This window comes from Canis lupus, chromosome 22 (assembly GCF_048164855.1).
Source record: "Canis lupus baileyi chromosome 22, mCanLup2.hap1, whole genome shotgun sequence".
Taxonomy (NCBI): Eukaryota; Metazoa; Chordata; class Mammalia; order Carnivora; family Canidae; genus Canis; species Canis lupus.
In genome coordinates, this window is record NC_132859.1 from 51,811,834 (window position 1) to 51,835,644 (window position 23,811).

Consider the following 23,811-nt stretch of genomic DNA (forward strand, 5'->3'; position numbering starts at 1 on the left):
TATTTATTTATTCATGAGAGACAGAGAGAGAAAGAGGCAGAGACACAGGCAGAGGGAGAAGCAGGCTCCATGCAGGGAGCCTGACGTGGGACTTGATCCAGGGTCTCCAGGATCACGCCCTGGGCTGAAGGCGGAGCTAAACCACTGGGCCACCGGGGCTGCCCAAGATGCCTCGTCTCTTCACCAACCTATTGTGTCTCCACTGCATTTAGAAGGATTTCTGCAATGACCACAAGGTACTGCCATTTGTTTTTGCTGCTTTCTATGCCCGTAAACCATCCCAGGACAGCCTGGAAGCTTCTGTGGCTCTCTTGTTGATAAAGAGACCACCAAGACCCCATGTGGTGGTGATAGACAATGTGGACCTAGGAGGGGACAGGTGGCCTTGGAGGGTAGCAACTTAGTAGGATTCTGGGCAATAATGGCAGAATAAGAGTAATGGGGAAGCCATGGGGTTCATCTTTGCTTTGAAAATGCCCAGTGACTGAATTAAAGGGATAGTATGAAGGAGACTCCTGTAGGGTTATACTGTCCACATGGATGTTGGGCCTTGTAAGGGGAGTTCAGATAGGAAGGCTAAAGGGGTCCCGAGTGATGGAGCTGGCTGGAGAGCCACAGTTTTGCTGAGATGAAGGATGGCAAAGGTCCAAGGCATGGCCAAAGGAGGTGACTGGCCCCAACGGCAGCTGACTCATATTCATTAATTCACCTTTACATTTTACTATGCCCCAGTGCACAGCCAGTTCTAGAAGATACCTCTCTCTGCCTGCATATCGTATTATTGCCTATTCCCAAAAGCTAACTGCCATCATGTCATTCAAGAACTCATTGCTTCATCATTTATCTTTAAATGATTTCTGGGACAACCAGCCCCACAGTTCTTCCCTACCAGCTCACGAGCATTGCACATGGGGCTCTCTGTTCTTATGTGGGCTTGCATGGCACAGTGGATGGAGATGCAGACCAATGTAAACACATTCTGCAGTCGTGCTTCAAAGACTCCTTACTATTTTATATACAATCCAGATAGGTTAAGAATATAGAGGGCTCCATGTAAAAAGAAGAGGGAAAATCAAGGCAATCAGTATAACACTCAAGCTCTGTAGGTCATAGTACATGCTGTGCTCAGGGTCATATTTTCAGATCTAAATCCAGCATCTGCTAAGCTCTATGTTGGGGATTCATGTGATTCTCAAAGTTTCAGAAAATGCTAAAGCTCATCAAGGAGGTAAGACAAGAAGGAGGTTGCCAAGAATAGCCACTTCCAGTCATTAAGCAGGGTCCTATCCTCTTTCTGTACTACTTTTTTATGCAGAGGTGCCGATGGTAATGTTATAAGTACCTTTAAAACACGCGCAGATCATTGGCCTCATGAATGAGGTAGCCTGGTGAGAGGTTCTCTGTCAGTGGGAGAGACTGACTTCTACAGATGTCAAAATGGAAACATCAGAGACGTACCAAAAATGGCCCTAGATTCCCATGAGAATGTATAATGCGATCATCAACCCATGATGTACCACAACCCTTGCTGAATTGGTATGCTCGGCATGCGTCAATATACATGTAAGCTGAAAAATATGAAATTGCTGCTCTCTGTGCAAACTGGCACTTAATGCTATAAGTAGCAAGGTGGATCAGTAGCCTTGGCCTTTAACCTAGTTCAGGAGGGGCAGGGGCATCTCACTGACCATTCCTGACACACGTGGTACCCCAAAGCCTGACGTGAGGCCATATGAGGCTAACAGATACTGTCCTTTTAGCTGCCTCCTGAGACACTTGTGGTGACCCTTCATTGCCCTTCTCATGGACCAGTGCAGGCCTGGCTAGGCCAGACCCCGCATTCCCGCACCATGGCCAACGGCCACTGCACAAAACCAGGAGCCCCTGGCACTGCACTTCTGTTTTAGTTCTCAGGAGGTCACAGGACCTGTGTAGGGGCCTTAATCTTAAAAGAGATGCAAAAGAAAAGGAGAGGGGCCAAGATGACGGAGGGGTAGGATCCTCAAATCACCTGGTCCCACCAACTCACCTGGATAACTTTCAAACCATCCTGAACACCTACGAATTTGACCTGAGATTTAAAGAGAGAACAGCCGGAATGCTACAGAAAGAAGGGTTTTCGCTTCTAACAAGGCAGGAAGGAGGAAAAATACAAATAAAATAAAAAAGAATCAAGTGGGGAAGGGGCCCCATGAGGAGCCGGGTGAAGGCCAGGTGGGCAAGAGCCTCTGGGACAGGAAAGTCCCGCCCGGAGACGCAGGAACTTTACAAATCCGCACTGGATTGATTCTTCCGGATGGAAAGGCGCTCAGCAGGGAAATTGGGCAGAACCCCAGGAGGGGCAGGGGAGCCTCCAGTTTCCCGGAGTCACTAATAGAGGAGGTGCGCCCCCGGGAAAGCACAGCGCGGGCCGATCTCGGTAAAGACGGGGCCTCAGGGAGAAGCTGGTCCGTCAGGCAGGGGCTGGGGCAGAGGGGGCTGAGCCCTGCTGCTTTTGGGAGCCCTGCCCTGGGAGCACAATTCCAGTAGTGCAGGCCCCAGATCCCAGGGCGCCGAGTGGATGCAGCCCATGATCCCGCGTTCCCCTGGGACAGGTGGAGATGGAGGGAACAGGACAGTGAGGACTCTCCTGCCGCCGGACGCCCCCAGGCTGTGCAGGTCCCACCCCAGGAGCACCTTGGCCAGTGCGGACTGGGAGACGTGGTAGTTACTGTGGGGGAGCTGACTCCAGAGCTGGAGACCTGGCCGCCATCAGTGCTGTTGTTCCTCCTGGTGTCATGCATCCCTGGGAGAGGCGGGGCCCCAGGAAACAGAGGCCTCATAGGGTAAACAGCTCCCACTGAGCCTGGCAGGGGGCGAGACATCTCCCCCAGGTACACACACCTGAGAATCAACATAGCAGGTCCCTCCCCCAGAAGACCAGCTGGAAGGACATAGGAAGAGCAAGTTCCTGACCAAGCAGCCCTGGAAAGCTCCAGGGGAAGTTGATGGATTTATAGTATACAGAACCAGAGGGTACCCCTCCTATTTTTTTTCTTCCTTTTTCCAGTACAACTTGTTTTTATATCAGACTGTAAATTTACAATTTTTTTTCTCTTTTCCCACCTTAACTACAATATTTTACCAGCTCTTCATTTTTTAAATTTCTTCCTTTTGGACTTTCATATTTCTATAATCGAAGGTCTTCTAGATTCCCTTCAACATACTCAATTTAATTGTGGGATAAATACAAGATGTGTTTTTTGTTTTGCGTTTTTTTGTTTTCTCTGCCTCATTTTGTTCTACAATGGCGGAAGTTAATACCTTCTAAAAATTACCAGCATGCACCCAGAACCAAGTGGTATACTGTGCTGGTTCATTCTGTGAGATTCCTAATTCCTATTCTGCCCCTCTCTCTAATCTTGTTTATATTTTGGTGGTCAATCTTGCGGCTCTCTACAAGTATTTCTGGTTTATATAAATTTGGGACTGAGCATCTTCTAACATACAGAACTTAATACACTGAGAACCAAGAGGAGCACCCTCTAGGACCCCTCAGGTACACTACATTGTCCCTCCACTACAACTTCATCACCACCACCATCTCTCAGTACCCCCTCTTTTTTCTTTTTTTCCCCTTTTTTCTTTTTCCTCTTTACCTTTTTTTTTCTTTGTTTCTTTTTCTTTTTTCCTTCTGCTTTGGGATTTTTGGTCTTTTATTTTTTACTACATTGTTTTAAAATTTGTTTTTCACTTTAGTGGTCCTTTTGTTTTATTTTGCTCTAATCTTTGTTTTCATTTTCTAGTCTCTGACCTCGTCAAAATCATCTAGGCTGAAATTTACTTAGGTTGTGGTTGATATTCTTGACTCAGACCATTCATACAGCTACTCTGTACTGAACAAAATGACTAGAAAGAAGAATTCGCTACAAAAGAAAGAATAGAAAACAGTACTCTTACCACAGACTTACAAAAGATGGATTTGATGTTAGAAAGCGAATTCAGAAGCACAATTATAAAGCTATTGGTGGGCTCTGGAAAAAAGCATAAAGTCTAGAGACTTTGATAATGCAGAATTGAGATCTAATCAGGCCAAAATTAAAAATAGATTAAATGAGATGTAATCCAAACTGGAGGTCCTAATGACAAGGGTTAATGGGGTGGAAGAGAGAGTGAGTGACATAGAAGACAAGTTGATGGAATGGAAGGAAGCTGAGGAAAAAAAGAGAAAAGCAATTAAAAGACCATGATAAAAGATTAAGGGAAATAAATGATAGCCTCAGAAGGAAAAATCTACGTATACTTGGGGTTCCAGAGAACGCTGAGAGGGCCAGAGGGCCAGAAAGCATATTTGAAAAAAATCATAGCTGAGAACTTCCCTAATTTGGAAACAGGAATTCAGATCCAGGATATAGAGAGGTCCCCCCCCAAAAAAATCAATAAAAGCCATTCAACACCTCAAAATTTAATAGTGAAACTTGCAAATTCCAAAGATAGAGAGAAAATCCTTAAAGCAGCAAGAGACGAGACATCCCTAACTTATATGGGGAGAAATATCAGATTAACAGCAGCCCTGGCAGGCCAGAAAAGACTGGCAAGATATATTCAGGGCACTAAATGAGAAGAACACTCAGCCAAGAATATCCAGCAAGGCTGTCATTAAGAATAGAAGGAGAGATAAGGAGCTTCCAGGATAGGCAGAAACTAAATGAATATGTTACCACCAAACCGGCTCTGCAAGAAATATTAAGGGGGACCCTGTAAAAGAAGAGGGAGCACAAAGAAACAATTTACAAAAACAGGGACTGAATAGGTATTATGAAGACACTAAATTCGTATCCTTCAATAGTAACTCTGAATGTGAATAGGCTAAATGATCCCATCAAAAGACGCAGGGTTTCAGACTGGATAAAAAAGCAAGACCCATCTATTTGCTGTCTACAAGAGACTCATTTGAAACCTAAGGACACCTACAGCCTGAAAATGAAGGGTTGGAGAACCATTTGCCATTCAATGGTCATCAAAAGAAAGCAGGGGTAGCCATCCTCATATCAGATAAATTAAAGTTTACCCCACAGACTATAGTAAGAGATGAAGAGGGACACTATATCATATCTAAAGGGTCTATCCATCAAGAAGACCTAACAATAATGAATATTTATGCCCCTAATGTGGGAGCTGCCAAGTATATCAATCAATTAATAACCAAAGTAAAGACATACTTAGATAATAAAACATTATTAGTAAGAGACTTCAACATGGCACTTTCTGCAAATGACAGATATTCTAAGTACAGTATCACCAAAGAAACAAGGGCTTTAAATGATACACTGGACCAGATGGATTTCACAGATATATACAGAACTTTGCATCTGAACGCAACCGAATACACATTCTTCTCAAGTGTACATGGAACCTTCCCCAGAATAGACCACAATACTGGGTCACAAATCAGGTCTCAACCAATACCAAAAGATTGGGATTGTCTCCTGCATATTTTCAGACCACAATGCTTTGAAACTAGAACTCAATCACAAGAAATTTGGAAGAAATTCAAACAAGGGGAAGTTAAAGAGCATCCTAGTAAAAGATGAATGAGTCAACCAGAAAATTAGAGAAGAATTAAAAAGATTCATGGAAACTAATGAAAATGAAGATACAACCATTCAAAATCTTTGAGATACAGCCAAGGCAGAGGGAAATACATCACAATACAAACCTCCCTCAAAAAATTGGAAAAAACTCAAATATACGAGCTAGCCTCGAACCTAAAGGAACCAGAGAATGAACAGCAAATAAAACCTACACCAAGCGGAATAAGGGAGATAATAAAGAGTTGCACAGAACTCAAGAAATAGAGACCACAAGAACTGTAGAACAGATCAACAAAACCAGGAGTTGGTACTTTGAAAGAATTAATAAGATAGATAAACCCCTAATCAGCCTTATTAAAAACAAAGAGAAAAGACTCAAATTAATAAAATTACTAATGAAAGTGGAGAGATCATAACCAATACAAAGAAATACAAATAATTTTAAAAACGTATTATGAGCAGGTATATGCCAACAAGTTAGGCAATCTAGAAGAAATGGATGCATTTCTGGAAAACCACAAATTACCAAACCAGGAACAGGAAGAAATAGTAAACCTGAACAGGTCAATAACTAATGAGGAAATTGAAGCAGTCATCAAAAACCTCCCAAGACACAAAAGTCCAGGGCCAGAAGGCTTCCCAGGGGAATTTTATCAAACGTTTAAAGAAGAAACAATACCTATTCTACTAAAGCTGTTCCAAAGAATAGAAAGAGATGGAATGCTTCCAAACTTGTTTTATGAGGCCAGTATCACCTTGATTCCAAAACCAAAGACCCCACCAAAAAGGAGAATTATAGACCAATATCCCTGAAGAACACAGATGCCAAAATTCTAGACAAGATACTAGCCAATAGGATCCAACAATACATTAAGAAGATTATTCACCATGACCAAGAAGTGCGATTTATCCCCGGAATGCAAGGTTGGTTCAACACTCATAAAACAGTCAACGTGATAGGTCACATCAACAAGAGAAAAAACAAGAACTATATGATCCTCTCAAGAGAAGCAGAGAAAGCATTTGACACAATACAGCATCCATTCCTGATCAAAACTCTTCAGAGTGTAGGGATAGAGGGAACATTCCTCAGCACCTTAAAAGCAATTTATGAAAAGCCCACAGCAAATATCATTCTCAATGGGGAAAACCTGAGAGCCTTTCTCCTAAGAGTAGGAACACAACAGGAATGTCCACTCTCAGCACTGCTATTCAACATAGTACTGGAAGTCCTAGCCTCAGCAATCAGACAGAAAAAGAAATCAAAGACATTCAAATTGGCCCAGAAGTCAAACTCCCTCTCTTTGCAGATGACATGATACTGTGCATAGAAAACCCAAAAGACTCCACCCCAAGATTGTTAGAACTCATAGAGCAATTCAGCAGTGTGGCAGGATACAAAATCAGTCCCCAGAAATCAGTGGCATTTCCACACACTAACAATGTGACTGAAAAGAGAGAAATTAAGGAGTCAATCCCATTTATAATTGCACTGAAAAGCATAAGATACCTAGGAATAAACCTAACCAAAGAGGTAAAGGATCTGTACCCTAAAAACTACAGAACACTTCAAAAGAATTTGAGGAAGACACAAAGAGATGGATATTCCATGCTCATGGATTGGAAGAATTAATATTGTGAAAATGTCAATGTTACCCAGAGCAATTTACACGTTCAATGCAATCTCTATCAAAATAACATGGACTTTCTTAAGCGAGTTGGAGCAAATCATCTTAAGATTTGTGTGGAATCAGAGAAGACCCCAAATAGCCAGGGGAATAATGAAAAAGAAAACCAGGGGATCCCTGGGTGGCGCAGCGGTTTGGCGCCTGCCTTTGGCCCAGGGCGCGATCCTGGAGACCCGGGATCGAATCCCACATCAGGCTCCCGGTGCATGGAGCCTGCTTCTCCCTCTGCCTGTGTCTCTGCCTCTCTCTCTCTCTCTCTGTGACTATCATAAATAAATAAAAATTAAAAAAAAAAAAAAAAAAAAAGAAAAAGAAAACCAGAGCCGGGGATATCACAATGCCAGATTTCATGTTGTACTACAAGCTGTGACCATCAAGACAGTGTGGTACTGGCACAAAAACAGACACATAGATCAATGGAACAGAATAGAGAACCCAGAAATGGGCCCTCAACTCTATGGTCAACTAATATTCGACAAAGCAGGAAAGACTATCCACTGGACAAAGGACAGTCTCTTCAATAAATGGTGCTGGGAAAATTGGACAGCCACGTGCAGAAGAATGAAACTAGACCATTCTCTTATACCAGACAGAAAGATAAACTCAAAAATGGATCTAAATGTGAGACAAGAATCCATCAAAATCCTAGAGGAGAGCACAGGCAACACCTTTTTTTTTTTTTTTTTTTTCCAAAACCCTTTTTGAACTTGGTCACAGCAACTTCTTGCAGGACACATGTATGAAGGCAAAGGAAACAGAAGCAAAATGAACTATTGGGACTTCATCAAGATAAAAAGCTTCTGCACAGCAAAAGAAACAGTCAACTAAACTAAAAGACAACCTACAGAGTTGGAGAAGATATTTTTAAATGGCATATCAAATAAAGGGCTAGTATCTAAGATCTATAAAGATAAGATCTATAAAGAACTTATTAAACTCAACGGCAAAGAAACAAACAATCCAATCATAAAATGGGTAGAAGACATGAACAGAAATTTCACCAAAGAAGACATAGACTTGGCCAACAAGCACATGAGAAAATGCTCCGCATCACTTGCCATCAGGGAAATACAAATCAAAACCATAATGAGATCCCACCTTGCACCAGTGAGAATGGGGAAAATTAACAAGACAGGAAACAACAGATGTTGGAGAGGATGTGGAGAAAGGGGAACCCTCCTGCACTGTTGGTGCGAATGTGAACTGGTGCAGCCACTCTGGAAAACTGTGTGGAGGTACCTCAAAGAGTTAAAAATAGAGCTACCCTATGATGCAGTAATTGCACTGCTGGGGATGTACCCCAAAGATACAGATGCAGTGAAACGCTGAGACACCTGCACCTCCATGTTCATAGCAGCAATGTCCACAATAGCCAAACTTGGAATGAGCCTCGGAGTCCATCGAAAGATGAATGGATAAAGAAGATGTGGTTTATGTATACAATGGAATGTTACTCAGCCATTAGAAATGACGAACACCCACCATTTGTTTCGACGTGGATAGAACTGGAAGGTATTATGCTGAGTGAAGTAAGTTAATTGGAGAAGGACAATCATCATATGGTCTCACTCATACAGGGGGAAAAATAGTGAAAGGGACTATCAGGGAAAGGAGGGGAACAAGTGGGGAAAATTAGAGAAGAAGACAAACCATGAGAGACTCCTAACTCTGGGAAACAAGCAAAGGGTTTCAGAAGGGAAGGTGGGGAGGGGGTTGGGGTGACTGGGAGATGGGCCCTAAGGGGGGCCATTGATGGGATGAGCACTGGGTGTTTTACTATATGCTGGCATGTCGAACTTCAATAAAAAATATTTGAAAAATATGCAAAAGAAGCATGAGTAACCCTGCTTTTAGAGGTATGCTCTATCCTCAAATCTTTATATACATCACCTAAAAAGAAAAAGTTTACACATTTGGAAATGTAATTTTAATACTAGGTTCATAATCTGCATACTTGCTTCAGCTCTGTCCTTGGACAATCAACCTATAGGTTTCTCTGCTGCCGAGAAATAATCACAAAATCAAGATACTAATTACTGAGACAATGCATCTTCTATATCTGAAGAAATGCATATAATACAGTGTAGGGAACAAAACAGACATGATGTATTTGTTCATTTATACACCAAAACTAGATAAAAATCAGTAATTTGTATCCAGCATTAGATTCAAGGCAGAAAAAAAAAACAAGAGCTCAGGAATCTGATTTGTCTTGCTGCTCCAGATTATTAATATTTATAAGGAATTGTTTAAAGTTGAAAAACAACTCTCAGAAGCTACAATCAGCATATTATATGTACATATGGAGATAGAGATATCCACGGGGCAGGGGATAAGGAGAGAGGAAAAGAAAGAGGGAGAGAGAGAGGAAGGGAGAGTGAGATAGAGTGGGAAAGAGGGAGAGAGGGAGAGAGGGAGAGAGAGGGAGAGGTCTTTGGATGGCCATCAAGCTGCCATGCACATTTTCCTAAAAGAAGTTGAAAGGTATCCATCTGATATAGTGATCCCATCCCTCAGTCATGTTTTTAAATCATTTGTCTGCAAAGTCAACTCTATTTTTGTGCCTTCCTGGGCTCTTGCAGCCTTAGAGCTCCCTCCTCATAACTTAACTGACATGGCACTCACCTTGGGAGGCCGAAGTGGACCTGTTCCACAGTCCTTCCCATTCTTTCTGTCCCTTGGTAGCACTTTCCTTCCCATGTGGCCCCTTCACTCCTGTTTCTCTGCACCTCTCAGGCTGTTACATGCTTTGCCAGGTCTTTTGCCCAGACTCTAGCACAGGTTTTGTGCTTTAGTAGTTAACCCGCTGAACCAGAAAATCTCGAACATTTTGCTTATTACCTTGGATGAATGGTGACTCTCAAGTGGAAAGTTGGATCCTGGGCTAATTTAGAATCTGCTAGTGCCCACAGATGCATTCACTGCGTGGTATTCAGTTTACTATGAATCAGGGGACATTTGAGAATGAACTAGAGGACAAAAGAGGGGATGGGGAAGTACATAAAACATGGACTCCAAGATGTGCTGATGATTATGAATAGCATCACTAAGTGTGGAATATGCAAGCATCCAGTTTTATGTAAATGCAACTGTTCTAAACACACAACTTTGGAGCATAAAGAGTAACAATCATTCAGAAGTCTGTCCTTGTGACAAGGAGATGGGAGAACATGAAAATGCTGGTTTGTTTTGATAAGAGAAGTGGTTAGAAGATGGACATGTGACAGCTTCTGAAAACACCCAGAGCATTTTTCTTCAAATGTTTGAAAAGGTCCCAGTTCATTTTCACACCAGTCAAAGGTTTATTGTGACTCTATTTCTGGCTGACGGGAGGGTGGAGGGAGGTGAATGGCCCCGGGTCTTCCTCCATCTATCTCCAGTGACCCCAAGGGTGTACAGGAGACACCCACAGAGACCTCCAGTGCCTGACAAATGTGTCTTCTCACATCCTTGTGAAATGATTTTTTTTAATCTAAAGATGAGTCTATTTTAGAACCTACTGCTTCCATACTGTGCTTCCCAACTATCCTTCATGGTGTTGTACTTCCAACCTGTTATTCTCTGACTTAAAATGCCCTGTCAACAGACAGTCTTCTCGGCATTCAGGGCTCTCTGGTCCTTCCTGCCTTCTCAGCCCTATGTCTGTCGACTTCCTTCTGCTGCTTAAAGTTTATGTCAGTGTGATTTTCTCCTTCCCTGACCTTCAGTCATCTCTGTCCTTATCATTTCCAGCTCTGATGCAGAAACAAGCTAGATGGGCCAGAGAATTAACACTCCCTAATAATAGGCCTCATTCCATGACTGATGCCCCACCCCCTGTCGGTGGAGCACCTTAGAGGAGCGAGATGGGCTATGTCTCCCAGGGCTTCCATAGTCCCTCATGGGGCATGTCCCCAGAGTATAGTTTGGAGGCCTGATTTGATCTCAGTCATGGCCAACTCCTTCCAGCTCTGTCTGGATACTCTTCAGGAGATACTACATTTATAAGCTACATGACTCATCTTTAGGAAATGACCAAGCAGTACATGGGTGTGCACATCTCTGCATCAGCACAAAGGCAACCAGGACTTAGTGAACATCTAAGAAATGCCAGACCCTGTGCTTGGTTTCATTTACACAGGGATGCTACCTCCTCTGAGTGTGAATGAGGCACCCAATCCTGTGAATGGGCTTTGTCCCATTTTCTCACACACTTGTCAACCTCAGTACTGTTGTACTTGGTCACTCATGCAGAGCAAAGAGCCAGTTCAACTTTCTGTGGGCACCAGAAGGAGTGGGAATTCAAGCAACAGAAAATCTAAGTTTTCAATGGAGCTGTCAATTTTCTAATTAAAAAATTCCTGTGATGAAATAAATATATTCTCTATATAAACAATTAATGAAAGAGAGAAATGCATACCTCTGTTTCTGGTTAGGTCTCTAGTAAGTGCTCTGCAGTAGACAGCTAAAAACCCTAGAGCACATATTGAAAAAAATTTTTTAAAGCATCAAAAAGATAAGGAAATGAAGGGTTATTAGGCTAAGGCCACGGGGAAGGCAAGAATCTGCAGGGGTAGGCCAGGCACAGGGAGACACTTCTGCCCTGGTGATGTTTGCTGACCCAAAAGAAGTGCCTGAGAGGGAGTGTTTTGGGTTACTTTTGGGGCTCAGAGCCCACCAAAGAGGGAGATCCTGGAAAACCAGTCCCCACCATAGGATAGAGCACCAAAGATCTATCATTGACGAAACAATGAAGTAAAAGTATACCCACCCTCTTATGAATTATAACCTGGCTTTGCATCCACTCAAAACTTGAGCTTGAGGGTACTTGGGGGGCTCAGTTGGTTAAGCGTGAGCTTCTTGGTTTCAGCTCAGATCATGATCTCAAGGTTGTGAGACTGAGCCCAATGACAGGCTCCATATTGAGCTCTCCATACTGAGGTGAGGGTAGAGTCTAATTGAGCTTCTCTCTTTCTCTGACCCTCCCTTGATCATGTACACATTTTCTCTCAAAATAAAATAAATAAATCTTAAAACAAAAACAGAACAAAACAAAAGTTTGGACTAAGGTGACCCTGAATTCTTTGTGCCCCACGTCCTAGTAAAAGCAAAGAAATACTTATCCAAAGGAAGGAGGCATCACTCTAATCCTCAAAATATTCCATGATGCTTTTTTTTTCTGAAAATAATGACCAGAATGCAACAACAAAAATTTAAGAAAGTATGTCATGAGTGAGAACAAAGAGAAATAAAAAAAATAGACTCACAGGAGTCCCTGATATCATAATCATCAGGTATAGACTATAAAACAGCTCTGCTTAGTATGTTCAAGAAAATAAGGGGTTTCAAATTTAACAAGTAACTGCTATAAAAAAGTGTTATAGCAGATCTGAAAAAGAAGAACAAATTCTAGAGCTGATACATTAAAACGAAAAAAGTATTATAACTTGGTGAATGGGTTTATCAGAAGTTTCAACACAACTGAAGATGATATTGCCACCCAGAATTCTATACCTAGTGAAAACACCTGTAAAAATATAAAGTAATAAAACAATATTTTCAATGACACAAAACAGCATTTCACCAGCAGACCCATATTAAAGGAAATTCTAAAGGATGTTCTCCAGATAAAAGGAACACTATTCAAGCTGAAAGGTCAAAGATTTAGGAAGGAATAAGGAATGAAGTAAGTGGAGTATGTGGATACATGCAAATAAATACTGACAATATAAAACAGTAACAGTAATATCTTCTTGGAGGTATCTGTATCTGTCTATCTATCTATGTATATCTAAAAAAGGAAATAAGAAAGGCCCAAATTCATACTTTGAAAAGATTAATAAGTTTGATCATGTAGATGAAACTGACAAAATACTAGAAAAATACAACTTTCATTTATTTATCAATATTAAATACATTAAATCAGTAATTAAAAGTTTTCCTACAAAGAAAACTCCAGGCCCAGATAGTCCGCCAGTGAGTGCCATGAAAGAGACAACAAATAAACCATTTCAGTTTTATATAAACTTTCAGAGAACAGAAAAACGGGGTAATGAATGCAGGGTCAGTTTAACATTTTCCAATCAGCCAGTGCAGTTTAACCTCATTGTAATCGAAGGAAAACACTCACATATTTTTTTCATTTGACAAAAAGCTTTTGATAAATTAAACATCCTTTCATGATTAAAAAATAAGGTATCTGAAAGATTCTACATTACTATTGAGGTTGGAAATCTTCCCGTAGACACCCAAGACAGGATGAGGATGTCACTTAAATTCAACAAAACTTTTGCAAGTGCAGTCTGCAAAGATAAAGCAATGAGGGCTTGGGGATATGAACTTAGGTGATAAATAACAAAGATATGCAAAGAAGTAAGTCTTATGACAGTCACCCCAGTGCTCACTGGTGGGGGCGGGGCCAAGATCGGGAAGAATGTGGCAGGGAGGACACTGGGGATAGTTTATTTCTTGACCCAGGTCGATGGTTACTTGGCCATGTGCTTTACAATAATTTGTAAAGCTATAAAATTATGTACGTGTACTATTTCAAGTGTATTTTCAAACTAAGAATGTTTTGAAAATCATCTTCACATTAATGGTGTTAAAACAAACACACAAATAGGGGCACCTGGCTGGCTCAGTGGGTAAAGTATGTAATTCTCAGGGTTGTGAGTTCAAGTCCCACGTTGGGGGTAAAAACCACTTAAAAATAAAATCTTTAAAAAAAACCCATAAAACCCCCCCAAAAACAAACACAAACACACTCGTGTGAAGGAGGAGAGAAAATCAATTCGTTGCTCGCATTTGGGGCTACTTTCTGTGTAGTCCTTTTCCATTTTTCTGACTTTCAGAAATGTATAACAATATGTCCCACACCTGGAGAGCTCAACATTATAATAAATGAAGACATAAAAAAGAAATTATTCGGCTGATTCTTCCAACAAACAACCTGGGATAATTTTTAAAGCCACAAACTGGGTCTTGTTGGAAGGATAAATGGGGACTGATAAGAAAGTTAGTAAAAAATAATTTTTACATGGGAACCCAAATCTATCAGCATTAAATCGAAAAAAAAAAAAAAAAAAGGGAGCATGGTTGAGGTTGAATTAGAATGCCTAGGCACCAAATGTGGGCACAGCACAGAAGAATTCTCTTGGCATCGCAGTGTTTCCTTAGGACCTCTCCCCCAGGAGCCCCTTCTGGTGTGCAGTTAACCTGCTGCTGTGATCCTGAAAAATTTAAACAAACGTGCTGAGCTTCAGCTTCCTCACTTGCTGGGCCAGAGAGAACCTACCTGGCTGTTGGCCAGTGGTCCTTGCAAGGATGAAATGTGATCGACTGAAACTTATTCTGAAGTGGTTCTGAGTGTATCTGAAGGATTCATAAATAGCACAGACCCTGATGTGAACAGGGTCTACCCACCTTTTTCATCTGTGAAATGGTGATAATACTGGTACCTGGTTTCATAGGGCCTTTGTGATAATGAGGTGCCCATAAAGCATTTTGCACACTGCCCAGCTCAACTGAAGTCAATGCCCTTACTGTCTTCCTGGTTCCATGGAAGGGTGCTGCTCTCGTCCAGTAAAGAAGAAAGACTGGATGTCAGCTTATTATATCACCTACTATACTTCTGGAGTCAGGTCTGGTTCAGACCACAGGGAGTCTTCAATGCTCCTGAGTCCTTGGAGGAAGGGTAGTCCTTGGGGATAACAGGGGATAAATTCTCAGGTTGCTGGATGCCCAGGTGACTAGCTCAGTACCTGTGCTTCCCAGAGGAGGGATACAAGACACATCTGTTGCACGTCAGAGTCCCTTAGCCTCCTGCCTCAGGCTGCTCACCTCCTGCTCTGCCCCAGGCCTTTCCCCCCACTACAGCCCAGGCAGCCACCTCACTCTACCTGTGTGTGGCCATGGGAGTGGGGCAAATTCCCTCTTCAGTGGCCCCTGCCAGAAAGGTCCTGTGCTGAGAGGTGGTGGCCAGCATGCTAAGGCACTTGCATTTCTCTCCTTCCTTCTGTGCATTGTTTCCATTCTCCCTCACTTTCATTGGCCTGGGATTGTAGCTCTAAACCTCAACTTTGCTGAGGTTCCATGTCTAGAGAGCCTGGGGCAAGTCCAGGAGGCTGGCAGACCCCTCTGATTGGTGCCCATCAACCTGTGCAATGGTGTCAGGCATCTTCTGGGGCCCCACAGGGGAAGCAATGCCTGCGTACAAGCCCCCACGGGCCAAGCCAGGGCCTCACTCGGCCACCGCAGCAAGGGCTTGCCCCCTTGCAGCCCAGCATCTCCTAGAGAATGAGGCCAAATTGATATACTGAGGAATAACTGTAGTTCTTTCAGAATCAGACATAACATGGAACGGTGCAGTCCCCAAGGAGGTTAAAGTATGTCCTGAAATATTAGAACAGAACCAAGGAAAAGCACATGCAGCCAGCCTTTCCCATAACATAAAACCAGAATCTCTTCTGTGTACACTATTTCTTCCCTCCTGGCTTGCATGTTCAGCTGCAGACAAATGCACAGTGGACATCCATCCTCCATCTTCTGAGCAGTGCTGCCAAGACGGCTCCTCCAAATGCATTCTGGAACACCATGAGTAGACCTTGGGTGAAAAGCTGGGGGTAATGAAGGAAGGAGGAGGAAATTCAGGAGCAATCTCTTCCCTGATCTCCCACGGTGGAAACAATGCCATTGCCTCAGCATGCCCCAGATACCCTGAAGCTCCCTGCATCCCTGGAACAAGAGCTGGTGCCCCTTCACTGACTGCCTGAACCACGTGTGTGGCCAGGGAGTGACATCCCTGTGCTCTGCAGCTGGCACAGAGACTAAAACATGAAGGTGTCCAGCTAATGGTCATTGATATCTGCAGGTGCCTGGAGGGGGGAAGGGCAAGGACCCAGAAGCCACTTGTAGGAAACCACCTGTGTGGGTGCTGTGGAGAAGCAATGTTACAAAGAAAAAGATGTCTTCACATTTAATCATCTCTCCATGTCCCTCTGGTAAAATAAACACACACACAGCATGGGAATCATTTCAGCTGCAAGAGGTCAGAAGTCTAGGCAATGAGCACAAGTTTCCTGCTTCATGTTTTTAAATCATCTGACCAATGTCATTTTTCAAAGGGCAGATCAGTTTGTTCTTTCGGTATCAATAAAGTGGAAGATGGGGCAAGTTATCCAAGTCCCGGTGGTCCCGCGGGGTGGTTCTCTCAGCTCCAAGAGAGAAGTGGCTCAAGAGCCACTTGGACGTTGGATGAAAGCAAATCCAACAAATAGCATTATTTGGCTGCCTGCAGGGAAGCCATGTCTTCACTCTCTTTGAGAGGCATGATGTCTTGAGAGTGATGATAGAAAAGTTTGGGGTGTTGCTGGGAAATGGGGTGAAAACATTGACAAGAAGCCTATGAATCAGCCATAATCAATTAGTATTAATGTCCAAGGTGGAGATTCAGGAGGGAAGCATTCCAGTCCCGTTGGACAGTGATCGCGTCTTCTGCCAGGGCCGATCTGAGTGGCAGGTTTTCACACCCCAGATGCCATGATCGTTTCCCTCCAGCTTTGCAGAATTCGTACAGTCACTTATTCAGAGGGAAAAAGTCTACAATGTACTTGACTTGTGTTTCCACTCTGCTAGGCAATTCAAGTTCAGGAAAAATAATAAGTACCTTTAGGGAATATTGTTACTCACAATTGCCTGGTTCTCTCCCATGATTTAATATTATCCAGTCCTCACAGAGTCAGAAGGGGGAATGGCAGACATATCCCTAGGAGCTATAATCAGGGCTGTTATTTCACTAAGAAAACAAGAGGAGAGGATTCTAGACTTACCTATTTCTTTCCTATATGAGTATTTATAATGTCTAAAGCAAGGCTCATGGTTTCTTCTAACACCCGAGCCCTATTTGGGGGTAATCAGTCACCAAGCATATAGTTACTGAGCACAACCTGGAGATAGGCAGTGATGCTGGGTGGGGAGCTAGGAGCTGACTCTGGCTCTGCCCCTGGACATGTGACTGGGACTGGCTACTTGGCTCCTCCAGACCTATTTCCTCACTTGAGGATGGGGATAGGAGGACCCTCCTCAGATGCCTACCATAGGGAGGAGTGAAGGGCACGGTGCCTGAGCCCAGCAGACACATGGTGCTGCAGCACTTCCTGCTGCCCCCTCCCCCTTGCCCTCACACCCTCCCTTCCCTTCTTATTTTGTCAAGATTCCGTACCCTGTCCTCACACCTGCTTCTCTGCCTACATACTGAGTCCCTACAGCTCTTGCTCTGTGGTCTTCCTCAGGCCTGGTGCATCCCCTCTGCCTGGGCCCTGGAAGGGGAGCCCTGCACAGGGCCTGGCTGCCAAGGCATGTGCATGGGATCAGGCACCAACCACAATCCTGCCATGCTCTACCTCGCCTCCAGGTCCCCAGACATCAACCCCTGCTCCTGTATTAGCTTCCTGTGCTGCTGAAGGCCCTGGGGCCCCCATCCACCTCCTGTGGCTCTGCAGGAGCCCATGCACTCCTAAGGATGACAACTGCTTCTGCTTCTCATCCTGTGCCCCACCCCACTTGAGATCATTTCCCCAGAAATTCTTTCCCCCCTCTGTTGGATCATGTTCATTAGCATACAAATATGCTACCATGTCTTCCACTTAAAAGGATTTTTCTTAACATCACCTCTACTATTAACTACTCCCCCTTTCTGTTCCTGTTTACAGCAAAACTCTTCAAAAGAGGTGACTTGATACACCATACCCAATGGCTATCTCCCCATAATCCTTTTAAAACAGATTTATTTATTTATTTGAGAGAAAGAGAAAGAGAGAGAGACAGAGAAACACAGAGACAGAGAGAAAGAACGAGTGGGAGGGACAGAGGGAGACAGAGAGAGAGTCCCAAGCGGACTCTGTGCTGAGTGCAGAGCCAACAGGAGGTTCCATCTCATGTCCTTGAGATCATGACCTGAGCTGAAACCAAGAGTTGGGCTCCTAACTGACTGCACCCAGGTGCCCCCTCCAAAATCTTCTTCCAAAATCCAAAATCCAAAAATCTCTTTAAAAACTCTTTGGTTAAAGTATAACATATCTAAAGAAAAGTGCACAAATCAGTAAATGTGATGCTCAATAAGTGAGTCGCTCTTCACTTACTGAGTGTTACACTCGTGGGGATGCTGGCATGTGTGTAACCTGCACGCAGATCAAGAAGCAGAGCATTCCCAGCACCACAAGCTCCTCTCATGCCCCCTACACAGTGCCTGCTGTCCTGGTTTCCAGAAGCACATATCAGCATTCCTGGATGGTTCTCTCTGTTTTCTCCTGAGCCCACCGGCATGGCCTTTTGCTGCTAGCACCCTTGAAACTGCTCTTGCCAATGCTGTCACCAGCCTCCTCATCGCTGGAAGCTTAATGCTTAGACCTCATCTTACATTCCTGTCCTCCCTCAAACACCAAATGTGCACAACCAGGTGCCTGCTAAATGTCTCCATTTGGAGGCTAACAGGCATTGCAAACCTGCCAGTGTCAAAGCCCAGCTCCACCTGCTCCCTTAGAACACAGTATACCCCTCCAGCCAGCAGAACCTATCTTCCAGAGGCTCCTTCCCTTATCTCTGCCTCACGCCCACAACTGAAATCTGTTGGCCATTCTTCCAAAAGCCATCCTGGTCTCTCTCCCTCTCACTGAATTCCCAACCATGACTGTGGTCCAGACTGCCCTGGATGATCCACTCCTGGATGATCATACCAGCCTCCAGCACGGTGTCCCTGCTTCTACCCTTGCCCTCCACATGCTCCCCTGATAGAGTGTAGACAGGTGGTGTCTTTCCTCTGCTCAAACACTTCCATGGCTTCCCAAAGAAAAAGCCAAAGAAAAAGCCTGAATCACTGTGATAACCTAAAAGGCCCTGTGAGTTCGGTCCCCACCTGCTCCTCTTGGCTCATTTCCTCCTCCACACCCAAAGGGCACCTGCTGAAGCCACACCGGCTTCCACATTATTCCCTGTATGCACCAGGCAGGTTCCCCACACAGGGCCACACTGGCTGTCCCTTTGTCCAGGATGCTCTTCCTCAAGAGGTCTGCATGGGTCAGCCTGTAGTTTCATTATGAGATGTCACAGCCTCAGCAAGCCTTTCCATGGCCACCCTATTTAAAAATGTATGCTCCGTATCTGTTTCCAACTTAACTTTTCTTCTGTATAATGTATCATTATTGGACACTCTATAAATTTACTTTTGCATGTTCTCTACTTCTCATCATGAGAATGTCAGCTCTGTGAAGCTGCTTCGTTCACTGCTTCGTTCTGCACCAGAGCACACAGTAGGTGCTCAATAAATATCACATGAATCACTGGATTTTAAGGACACTATTACAGGCCAGGTTGGACTCTTGTTCTTCTAGGTTTTATACGATAGAGAGATTCCCCCCCTCCCCAATTTGTCCAATTCCCTTTGCTAGTGCTATTCATAAAATTCATAATCTGATTCTTAATACCCTTTTCTCGTTTAATTACTGTTATAATATTGCAGTTAGTAAAAGAAAGAAACATTTTATAAAATGAAATGAAATCAAGACATAATAAATACCGGGATGTAGGCAACCTTCGCAGCAGATGCAGCACATGCAACCCTCTGGCCTGCGCAGGTCCTGACCCAAGGCCTCCTCGGGGATGGTCCCTAGCCTCTGTCTCACTAGTATCTGCCCTGTGGAGGTGATTGAGGATGCTGAGGGCAAGCACCACAATCCTGTCTAGAATGGACCTTTCTCATTGCAACCCTCTGCAAGCAGGGTGGGGATGGTGGATTTAGAAGCAAGTACTGCACTTCTATTTTTGTTTGCAAACAGATAATTGTCAAAATTATACTGCAGAAGATTGGACTTTAAGGATTAGAACTATCAATATTTGTATCATGTACCCATAGTTGCTACCTCTCCAATTTCTATACATCATTTAATCCTTTGAAACTTCAGTTTTCTCATCCACAAAATGAGGATAATAACGGCCCACTTTTCAAACTCATTGCAAAAATTAAATAGAAAAAAGTGTGTGTAATAACCAGCCCACAGCACTCACTCAGCAAATTAGGGATTCATTTCTATCCTCCACATTATTCAGAAGCATCAGTTCCTAGATGGATCTCCCCAAACTGCACACAACACTTTGCCCTCTATAAATTGGTTTATAAAACCTGCTTGCACTGAGAACTGGATTGAACAATTAATGCAGCTGGAGAAAAATAAGGTTGGAGATGACTGCCATGCCCATTCCCCCACGGGTCTCCATGTCAAGTCCTCCATCCTGACGGCCCAGCCAGCCACCTCATCCAGAGGTGGTTCCGCACCAGGCCCTACTGGGAATCCCAGATCGCTGCCAGCCATTCTAGCCTTAGGACACCATCTGACCTCACTGCCTCCAATTTCATGCTTATAGAGTTATATGATGGTAGTGTTGAGTCACAGATTTCTTATGTTCAAATGCAGATTACCCGGCCCCACCCCCAGATGCTCTGATGGAACAGGCCTGCGGTGAGGCCAGACAATGCGCATTTTAAACTGTGCTGGCTATGTTGATGCTGCTGGTCAAGACCATGCCCTGAGAAAGCAGGTGCACAGTACTTAACATGGGACCAGCACCCATGTTATGTGCTCAGCAGTTAGTTTACTAGCACTTTCAGTACTATTGTTACTTTTACTTAACCTTTTTGAATTATAAAATCTGTTGGAGAAAATATCCTCTGTCTTCTTCCAGGTGTCCCTTCACATGTGCAGATAGACAGCTGGGATGTGCAGTAAAGCATGGTCACAGTACCTGCTGCTTTGCAGGAACCTTGTGAGGACTCTCTCTAACGTCACTTCCCTGACCTCGCTGGCTACATGCCATAGGTTATTTTGATACCATTTTATGGATCTGGAAAGTGAGGTGTGGTAAAACTGCCTGCTGACCTGGACCCAGCTGGAATAAGGCAGAATAAAAAATAAGCTGGATTTTGTAAGTCCAGGGAACCTCTTAATTCTCCTCCCCGCTGCCCCATGTCATCTAATCACTGAGATTTGCTTTGTTTTGTTTGCCTGGAATGGATGCACATGTTCCTGAGTGGTTGGCTGAGTGGTTGTTTTGACAATGCACAGACATGATCTAATTGTCAGTAACTACACCGAGATAGGATCTATGATAAAAGGGAAAAAAAATCACCCAAAGTCACACTTGGATGTCAAAGATTTCCTTGTGAATGGTGTATGGAACTTCAGGGGTCCTGCCCTCACAGACAGGCAGTTTGCTCCACCCTGGCAGCACTGGCCAGCAGCCCACACCTGAGGGCAGGAGGCACTGCAAGCAACCCATGAAGATCACAGAGAGACTGGCTCCAGGCTCTCCTCTGCGGTGACGGCGGGGACTCCCAGCTGGCCTTGTTCGGGAGATCACTGATTTAATTCCATGTAATGACTCTCAGAATGTGTCTGTTCTATGTGTGCCCCACACCCTCCCCTTGGCTGCTGAGTGCTCTCCTCAGATGCCTGTTGCAGACTTTCTGTCTGCAGTTGGACTGAAGAGGCACAATGGTTTGCCTGGTCGCCTGACGGTGGGACTGGGAGTGAGGTGTGTCCAGGGCTGGTTGCCCGCCCCCGGGCCTGCGGGAAAGCCCAGAACTGCCAAACCTGGGGGCTGGAAAGCAGCGAGCACTGTGGGTGTGGGTCTCAGCCTAGGGAGAAGGATCTGGACACGGGCCATGTGAAGGGCATGCACCCACACAGAGCTCTCTATGAAACGTGATACTTCTTCTTGGCTGGGGTTCCACTGAAGGAAACCCGTGCTCATAGCACTGTGAAAGGAGGCACTGGGAGCCAGAGGGACCCCAGAGCCCCTCTTCTAATTCCTCTGCTGCAGACAACCCCTGAACTTCTCAAAAGTACTTCTCACTCAGAGCATTGTGATCCAAGGCCTCCATAGACACTGTTTTGCACATTCAACATTAAACAAATAATCAGAATGGTCTTTACCACTGAAGGTGTTAAATGTCATGATATATCAGCCCCAAGTAAGAGGTTCTTAAGTTGTGAAGAATAAAATTACTTTCTGAGAAAGAATCTAAATGCCAGTCTTGGCAATTGGGCCTCAGTTTTTATTAAGTGAACAATCCTTCGAAGACTGTGCACAGCTTGCAGATAGTACTCCCCCGCTCCTGCCTTCCAGCCTGGGTGGGTAAAGAGCTTTCTCAGCAGGGTTGGCCCAGGAGGTGGGGAGTGACCCTCTGTACCTCACCACTCCAGATGGCAGGACCAGGATGCAGGGGAGTGGGCTGATGTCACACGTGCAGCTCATGGGAAAAGCCGGAATTGCCTGTGATGTGTGATGTGTAATAAGCTGATTTTCTTTGCTCCACACCCCTGTCCTTCTCTTTCTTAGTGAAACTAGCCTGGCCTATGTGCAGCATGCTCACCAAGGTTCAGAGTACAGTTTACACAGGAGCGGGCAGGCCCCGGGCCTTGGGGGTCTTCCTCAGAGCATGTTCCACACACTGGGGGCATCTGTGCACATACCTCTTTCCAGATCTTACTGTATTCCCAATCCTCACTCATGCAGTAGGGCTCATGTCCCCCTCTTGGGGACAAGGTACACCTAGGCCTGACTCTGCCCCACAGCCAGCCACCCCTACAGTCTTGCTTCTTGGCCCATGCTCATTCCCCCCAGACAAGGGAGTCTTTGGCATTTATGGGACAAATTCACAAAAGTGAAGTTCAGCTGGAGCCTCCAGACCAAGCAGGATATGGAGCTAGGGTTCAGCCCAACCCCAGCAGTGCAGGACCATTCCCCTCCTCCATCCTACCCACCGCCTTCTAGAATCAGGACAACAGAACACCGCTGGGCAGAGCCCTGCTTCATCCCTCCTGGAAGGGCCTCTCCAGAGTCCCTGCTAAGAAGCACCTGCTCTCCCCTGATCCTCTGTGACATCATGGAAGGTGGAGGAGAGAAAGAAAAATGTATCAAGGGACTCTGCTCTCACCAAACAAAACCAGGGCTTGGCCATGGGACCTGTTTTCAAGCCAGGAGAAATAAATGTTTCAAACACAAGACCTGCCAGAGTTGGCTGTTTGCAGCCGGACCCCAAAACCCTAGAAGCTGGAGATGGAGCCCCGGTCACTGAGGGATGCTGGGCATGCCCCAAGGACACACATGAGTGTGGGTGCCACACTCACCCCACTGACCCAGGGAGCTGCCTTTCCACTGGTCTGGTTGGGATGACCAGGTGGGTGTGGTGATGTCAAAACACTGTGACTGGCAGCCTCAAATGTGTCCTTTTGATGAATAAAAACCAGCACAGGGCCAGTGTCTGCATGAATACTCTTCATTTGCTAGAGAACATTTTTCAAAGCCTGGCTTCCAAGAAGAAACAACAGGGAGGATGCTTTGCATGAAAAAGCCCCCCCCCCCCCCCATGACCTTCAGGAGCCCTCACACTGGAGGAAGGAGAGCAGGACTCAAGGTAGGATGCGCCACTTCCTCTAACAGAGCTTTAGCTATGGAGGAGTAGGCACAGGCTGCTGGAAACTAGAACCTATTTTATATGAATGAGGCTGTCCACAGAG

The 23,811-nt window shown here is 44.6% G+C and overlaps 1 protein-coding gene across 7 annotated transcripts in view; it reads right to left on the reverse strand.

Annotated features, from left to right (window-relative positions):
- SYNDIG1 (synapse differentiation inducing 1) overlaps positions 1–23,811 on the reverse strand; it is a 187,993-nt gene that overhangs the window by 51,035 nt on the left and 113,147 nt on the right. The window lies entirely within an intron of this gene.